This window comes from Callorhinchus milii, unplaced genomic scaffold, assembly GCF_018977255.1.
Source record: "Callorhinchus milii isolate IMCB2004 unplaced genomic scaffold, IMCB_Cmil_1.0 Scaffold15, whole genome shotgun sequence".
NCBI lineage: Eukaryota > Metazoa > Chordata > Chondrichthyes > Chimaeriformes > Callorhinchidae > Callorhinchus > Callorhinchus milii.
In genome coordinates, this window is record NW_024704756.1 from 4,959,775 (window position 1) to 4,968,544 (window position 8,770).

The window sequence follows — 8,770 nt, forward strand, 5'->3', positions numbered from 1 at the left end:
GAGCCAAATGGCTTTCTTCATCTGAACATCTCTAATGATCCTGATTTTCTCTGTTTCTTGGTTGTTAGAGTTCTGTTTTTATTGAGTTTAAGCAGTCTCAACCTAATTTCCAATGTTACAAAAGTGTCCCTTGCTTGACACTAAACTAACAGCATCGTTCAGAGAAATATCATATGAATGTAGAAGACCGCTACTCTTCTGAGATTGAGGCATAGGCATGTCATTTGCAGGGGAAAGGGGGAAGGTAGGCAGAGGGAACATTACTCAATATCTGACCTAGGATGTACCTGATCTAAACCTGGCTTGAAATGGGAGATTGCTTTATTTGCCAAGTCTTACATCCCTCACCTTTGGTGACCACAAAATTGGCCCCAAACTATATTGCCCCCAAACAATGTTTGTAATTGATTTAAAATCTTTGCTTTGATGTAATGCCTTATCACATCATTGAATTGTCTCAAAGTGCTTCTCAGGATTTATTATAAAGTGTTTCCTAGGATTTATTGTAAAGTGTATTTTGTAGACAAATCCCTCTTCCATCGCTACCCCACCTCCACCCATATAGTGCTTAACTCTGAAGAGTTGTGACAGATTCTCAGCTTCAAGACTTTGATTTGATGCCAGTGAAGCAGGTTCAAAGCATTAGTAACAGACTTGGGTTCGCCTGGGTCTGTTTGCTTTACTCTCTTGATCTCGTGTCTCTGTCACCAGCCTGGTTTCTGTGCCTAGGTCTGCTTTTCCCTTGACCTGATCCTATGACCACAGCTTTAGTCCACAGTTTTATGGTAACTTTGATGTGGGCAACATTTCCACCTTCCATAAAACTTCCATGAAAAACATGCATTCATTGTGGAGCTATTTTGAACATGCTTTTATACTGTACAAAAAGCTCTGAACGGTGCTGGGGAGCAACTCATAAATAATAATCCTTGCAATTGGTATGATGCCTTATCACTTCGTCCCAATGTTTCATAGTTATACATTACTATAAAACGTAGAGACTGTAGATTTGTGGGCAAACTGGGCATCCAATTTGCACACAGTAATGTCCCACAAACAGCGTTGAAGTGAATGACTAAACTTATCTGGAGGATTGTTGGCTTGGACACTGGGAGAAACTCCCTTCTCTTTTCGAATAGTGCCATCGGATCTGTAGCTTCCACCTGAATGGGCAGACAGTATCTTGGTTTAATATCTTATCCAAAGAACGGTATAATGCACAGCACTGGACTGAGTACAAAATCCTGACATTGGACTTGAACCCACAACCTTCTGACTCAGTGGTCAGCTGTGAGCTACCAACCAAGTCAGACTGACAGCTCAACACTCTCTTGCCAAATGGAAATCCAGAAAATTAATATTTTCCTTTTTTTACTCCTGTTCTTGTGTTTCTCGTTTCTTTTTCACTTTTCTCGCTCCCTCATTTTTTTGATAAATATCTAGAAGGTTATTATAAATATATAATAATAACAATAATCCTCGCATTTGATAAAGTGCCTTATCACGTCATTGAGGCATCTCCAAGTGCTTCACAGAATAGACTGTAAAGTGAATTGACTGTGCATTTTGTGGGCGAAATAGATGGTTGATAGATGACTAAATGAGCCTTTTGTCCTTGCACACTCTTTTTCTCTCTCTCTCTCTCTGACTCTTCTCATCGTCTGTTGTGTAGATAGTGCAATCATCCCAAAGTCTCTTCATTGCCAGGTGCTGTGGAGACAAGCAGACAAGCTTTTAGGATCAGAATGATACATCTTCCAGCCGCCCCATGCTGGCTGTCAGTTTGATTGATGAGTAGCTCTGTTTAAGGTGGATGATGTAATTGGGCCAAGTTCCTGAATCCACGCAAATCTGCAGTTTACAGCCGCAGCCCTAATTACTGTAACATAAATGCCACCTTTTCGACAGGAAGTGGTTTCAAATCCTTCCTCTGGATTTCAGCACGTCTTTGGCCCTAAAAATACCAAGGTTCCCTCAATCCACCAGGAAATGGTGATGGCATTGCTTCCCCACTATCACTGTATGGTGCCTTCCTCCTCCCTATCAGCCTTAGCATATTTGGGGCAGATCTTTAAGTTAACAGGATATACATCCTAACCGTCTGCTGTGAACTCACATCACTATGTACTTGGTCTGGGCAGATCCTACGCTAATCATGTAACTTTACGGCTTCCGTCGGTGGGCCAGCGAGTTCACCCACCCAAGCCGCAGGAAGGGTCCCAAGCCTGTGCTTGGTGGACTTCACTGGGGGAGCAGTTAGGGTCTTAACCAGCCCTGCAACTACCCCTCCTCCTACCGGCTCCCCCACCCTTTAATAGGGAGACGTAAAATCAGCCAAGGTACTGCTCCTGATTCAGAGATCTGGTACATGGAAGTTGGATGTTGACGATAATGATGATGGTAATAATCTTTACATTTGATATAGTGCCTTATCATGTCGTTGTGACGTCTCGAAGTGCTTCACAGAATATACTGTAAGGTGAATTGACTCTATTTTGTGGGCGATATAAAATAAAAGATTAAAATAAGATTTTATAAGAAACAAAAGGTGGGAGCAGGAGGGAAACATTCAAAACTGGTGCAGTTTTAAAAAAAGATTTAAGGTAATGTTGAAAAAGGAGCTAATGGCATGGAGAATAATAATGACTTTGACTTTCATCGCCCAAAGCTCTCCAGTTCCTTTAAGGGCCATTTTTTTAAACCTCACAGCAAAGATTGTAGCTGGTTGAATTCTGAAGTCGGTCATCAGAAGCTTAGAGTATACTACGAGGAAATTTTCTTACCTGAAACTAAATTAAAATTCCTTCGTTCTAAATTTCCTAAGTGCAAGCTGCATTAAATAGCTGGTATTTGATGGTGAGGAGACCTTAAAGAGATATTGTGTTAAGGCAATAAAAATGACTAAAATTGTACAACAAATCTCTCTCTAATCTCCAGCTGGGTCAGAAATTTGGTCAGTTGAGGAGTAAAGGTTCCTTGACTCTATCTTACCGGCGACATATGATTAGTTGCGTGAAGAAGTTTCTCCTAGTGTCCTGGTCAACAGTGCACCCGATCAAATTGTTCCTTTACTTCATGGCTGTTTGTGGGATAGTACTGTGTGCTAATTGGCTGCAGCATCCATTGATAAGATACACTCACTACACTTTACAGTAAATGGTGTGAAGCACTTTGAGTTGTTCACCAGATGTGAAAGGCAGGACATCAAATGCAATGATTATTATTTGCTTGAAATGGAAGTACTCTGAGATTGTATTTCAAGACTGTCAAATGCATTCTTAGGTTTTGCCTGACCGACTCGATAGAAAATAACTCAATAAAAAGGGATAGAAAATAGATGAAACTGAGGGACTTTTCCTCCCAAAAGGAAGAACTGTATTTACCTTTTCCTCAGTGTATCTTTTGGATGCTCTCTGTGTGCCCGTGCTGGGAGAGATTCATGTAATAGCTCTGTGTCTGGGGGAAACAGCCAAGAAAATTAGTTTCTCACAATATGGACTTCCTACAAATGTCACTGGAAACCATTTGAAGAGAGCACCCTTGCATTGCTGACAGGAATGCTGAAAGTGTCTGCAGTATAGGAGAGAAGGCTGCATCATATCCATTAACACAGGCTGCTTAGTTAATGCTGTATCTTCCTGCAATGCAACTCAATTTAACCAGAAACAGCCTGCATATATAATGAGTCCTGCTAGTATGCATGGGCATCTAATCACATAAATAGAACGTGTATTATAAAAGCCCTGTTAAATGGGGGGAAACGATAGAAATCCATGTCTTTAAATGCGCTGACAGTTGCAGCAAAGGTCAAGCATACCAACCTTGATCACAGGCACGTTTCACCAGTTAAGTGGCCAGCGACTGGAAGCATTTAGTACTGATAAGAAGTGCTGCTGAGATCAATGAACAGGGAGTTCTGTAGGTCGGCAGAACGGTGATTAAAGGTTGATTTAACATAATTGTTATGCTCTCTGCTAAACTTGAAGTTTTAGATAAAAAGCCAATTAAGGTTGGGCCGAGCTCCTTGTTTCGTGAACACGGATGGACAGTTTGGCTGGGACTGAATTTATGTGAAGGTTACCTGCGGTTAGAAGTTACCCTGGAACTTTTTCCACGGCACAGACCATTAAGCAGCTGCAGTTATTAATTTTACAATCAACAAAAATAATTGGATTTATATTGCCTTTCATAAATTGGGAGTATATCTCAAAGCACTTCACACAACTAACTGGGAGATGGAGCTGTGTGTGTGTGGGGGGGGGGAAATAAAATGGATTACTCGCTCTATAGCTGTTTGTGGGACATTGCTGTGCGCAATTGTCCTGCTGCTTTTGCCGACAGATACAGTCACTCCATTTCACAGTAAATTCTGCTTTGAGATGTCCTTCTGATGTGATAAGGTGCTATATCAAATATAGGGATTATTTATATTATAGTATTTCAGGGCATCCCGAATTTGGCAAATTTTTAGAGGCAGTCTTAATTTTGAAGCCATTTATTCAAAGTTTTTCTTTAAAACTTCCTTTCTCTTTTCGAACAGTACCAAGGGATGCATTCTAAATGGTAAAAACTATCAAACTTCCCGCAGGGGAAAGAGATAGAATTTTTCTACCCTGAACTCTCCGTGTTCATTGCTGTGGGCTTAGCATTATTCTGTTCCCTCTGGAAAATTTTGCAAATTCATCCCTGTTCACTCATAAATAACTAATGCAATTTGAATTTATAAACAGTGTTGCCTTTATGCAACCCTACAATTAGAATTGCATTACAATCATCTGTAAGCGCACAGGGGCAAACTTGTCAAATGGACCAGAATAACCATTAGCTCACAGCAACAGATGTACTACATGATGAATAACCCAGATTTGTTGTTAAACTCAGATTTGTACTGAGCCACATGAGTGGCAATGATCACCAACATTACTTTAATACGATCAGTTCAGACATGGTGTTCTCCAGGATCCTGCTACAATCATGCTGAATATTCATGGGATAGAGGGGAACAGAGCTTTCTCCCTTTGCCAGGTGAATGGTAGAAGATATTCGTTCAAAGAAAAACAGGGGAGAATCCAGGGGAGAGAGACGTCAGTAATCGAGGTGATGATCATCCTGAGATGTTGTAACTCTGTGCCATGGAGGTGCCTTTCCATTTCTTTATGGATTTCTCCCCCAACCCCCAAATCCATCACTCACACTGTCTGCTCTGAGCAAAACCCAGTTGATTGGTAGAATTATGGGGGAGGGGGAATTAAATTCAGATTTAAATTAGAAGCTGGTTAATTTTTAAGAACTATGGAAAAATGGCTTCACAATTTAGCCTGAATTGAATAATAATAATAATAATAATCATTGCTTTTGATATAGCAGGGCTTCTCAAAGCGCTTCACAGAATACTCTATGACGTGAATTGACTGTATATTTTGTAGGCGAAGTAATCAAATTAGCCACAATTCTGTGAGATCTTAAGTTTTAAGACAAATGATCTCATAGGCTAAGCACCAGATGGATGTTCGGGTTTCTCGTGCTTTCCTACAGAGAGAGCAAGATCCGATTTGCCCGCTTTGCTCTCTTGTGCCTTCCTGTGGTGAGTTAGAGAATAGTATTGATGGAGACCTGTAAGCAATACAATATAATCATCCTTGCGTTTGATCTAGTGACATCTCGTTTCGCCCACAAAATATACAATCAATACACTTTAGAATATATTCTGTGAAGCGCTTTAGATATCTTGATAAGGCGCTATATCAAATGCAAATATTATTATTATTATGGCACCTTATTGCGTTATATAGAGGCGTCTCAAAGCAGCTCACAGAATATACTGCAAAGTAATGTGACTGGGTCTATAATATGATGCATTTTACATTCTTATAGCACAATTAATCTCAAAGCATTTAACGCTGCTAGCTTGGCATCTGAGATTGGATGGTTGGAAGGAAGAGGCCTAGGTCACCATAGAAAATTACAACATGGAAGAAAGTCATTTAGCCCATCGTATCTTTGCTGGCTCTTTGAAAGAACAATCCATTCGGTCCTGTTTTTACCTTCCTTTTTCCCCCATCCCCTGCAATTTACTCCTTTTTCGATATTTATCTAGTTCCTTTTTGAAAGTTTATACAGACCCTGTCTCGATCACCACAACAGACACAGCATTCCATATCTGAACAGGGCTCTGTGTGTCTGTGTTTTTTAATCCTCCCAATCTTCCTCCTTTGCTCCCCTGTTAATTATCTTCAATAGATGCCTTAAACTGGTATGCAAAAGAGTTGAGGAAATAACTTATTTTTTCCAAAAAAATTGCTAACAAAGGAATCCGTCAAAGATGTTGACCTGAGCTATGGAGACGCTGGCTTCACTGTAAATGCTCCCCCACCCCCACCCTCCACCGGTTTGCCCACAACAGGAATTGTCTCTTTGTTTCTTTACCTGTCATAACCGGACCCGTGTTTCCATGAAATTATTTAATCAGGATGTGCTGTTGGGTAACAGGATGTTGTCCTGATTGCAGCTTGGCAGATGGTTTAATTACGATTCAATGATTGCTGTAAGCGTTGTTTGTTTGTTTGTATGGAAAAGGAATTTTGATGCTTTTTTGCTGTGCTTCAGACAATAGCAACCAACATTTTCCAGCAATGTTGCAGAAGGATGTGCGGCTTTGTTCAGCTGATTAAAAGAAAATGGTAACAGTCCTGTTCGGCTCACTGTAAGCATCCTGTTTTTTATTTTGGTCCCAACAGTAAATGGATGATCAAAGGAAGATTCTGGCATAATTGATAGTAATAATTAATAATAATACCAATCTATTACTCTCCGTTATTATGAAAATAAAACCTTCAAGAGAAATCTTGATCCAAAATGCCGATATGTCATCGAGTACCAGAATCTGTAGACCACATATTCTCATCGTGTCCAGTTTTAGCAGAATCAGGGTATCTGATTCAACGTAACAATGTGGCTAAATGTATTCACTGGACAATTTGTAAACACTTTGATATTGAGCTGAAAAACAACTGGTATGAACATCAAAATAGTGACATGGAAAAATAGCATCACAATAATTTGGGTCTCACAAGTATATCCAGATAGATCAGCAATCTGTAACAAAGCAGATATTATCATAAAGAACCAAATAGACTGTACCTGTAGTATTATTGATGTGGCTATCCAAATGATTACAATGTGAGAAATAAGGAACTAGAGAAGATCAGGAAATGCATCGATCTACAAATTGCATGTGGAAGTATGTGGCAGTACAAACAAACATAGTTCCTGAGATCATTGGTGCAACCGGGACTGTTAATAAGACTATTCAGAAATACCTGGTGAACAAAATATCAAACCCCTGCACAAAGTTCAGATATACTTAAAAAAAAGTCAATTTATGTGTAAAGTGGAGTGTTATTGGTCTGGCTGACCCATCACTGAAAACCATTTAGAAATTACCTCTACAGAGTGATTTAAAACTGTGATAACAATAAGAATAAATCCTTGCATTTGATACAGCGCCTTTCATGTCAGGAAGATGTCCTTAAGAGCTTTGCAAGTTTTACTATAGTTGAACGAGTGTGTTTCTTATAGACAAATGTGGCAGCCAATTTGCACACAGCAATGTCCCATAAACAGCCCTGCAGCGATTGACCAATTGTGGTGAATTTGCATGTGCAATGACAAATTTTCTTCACTGTATTTGTGACAGCCTGCTTCCAGACAATGCTCATTTCCATCTATCAATCAATGCGATAATGCTGAACAGATGCACCTTATCCTTTTTGAAGATGCTGACAATGCTTCATACAGGTGATCAACTATAGACTGAAAGGAAATAAAGTTGTGAGTAACTTCTCTTGTTGGCAAGAGCTGAAAGCTGGTTTGAATTGCAGAAGCACGTCGAGATGTTATCCTACTTGAAGGGCATGATATAAATGCAGGTTGTTCTTCTTGTTTGAAAAGAAATGCATCGCATAGCATAGCATAGCATGCACTGTCAATCTGTATAATTTGCTTTTTGCTTTCAATCAATACTGGGAAATTCCTCAGATGAATGGTGAGCACAAATAATTTGTCAAGTGATGAATGGGTTGTTATCCTTGTCTTAGATTGCCGATAATAACCCTTGCATTTGTTGTACAGCACCTTTCATGTCAGGAGGACATACCAAAACACTTCACAGGATTTACTCCTGAGCAATCCTTCCTAAAAGATTTTGATTTGATTTTTAAAAATTGTCATTTTTTAGATATTTTGAATTTAGTCATCTGGGACTGAATTTTCTCAAATCCATTTTAATATCTGAAGATTTTTCTTGCTAAGGACTAAGGCAAATGTATCATTCATATATTAGATGAGGTATGTCTCTTCAGTCTTGGGAGAAGATGTCTCAGGAGATATGTATAAAATTTTAAGTGGATTGAAAACGTGATCCCAGAACAATACTTTAGGATGCACCAAGATAGAAGAACCAGTGGACAAAGATTTAGAGTTGCACAGAACAATTTCAAGACAGAACCGATGAGGTTTTTCTTTACCCAGAGAGTAATTAACAAATGGAAACAGGATTGCCAGGAAGGGTGGCCAAGCCAAGGACACTGAACTCATGAAATCCCATGATGGGAAGGAAGTTCAGTGGGTATCGTGGAAGGATGAGATCAAATGGGCTGAATAACCTTCATTCAAACCAATCTTATGATCATAGTTCTCGTGTACATGTCTGATGAATCTTCTGGTGGTCGTTATGTCACCACTTGTTCTCTGGTTGAACCAGCATGTGTGT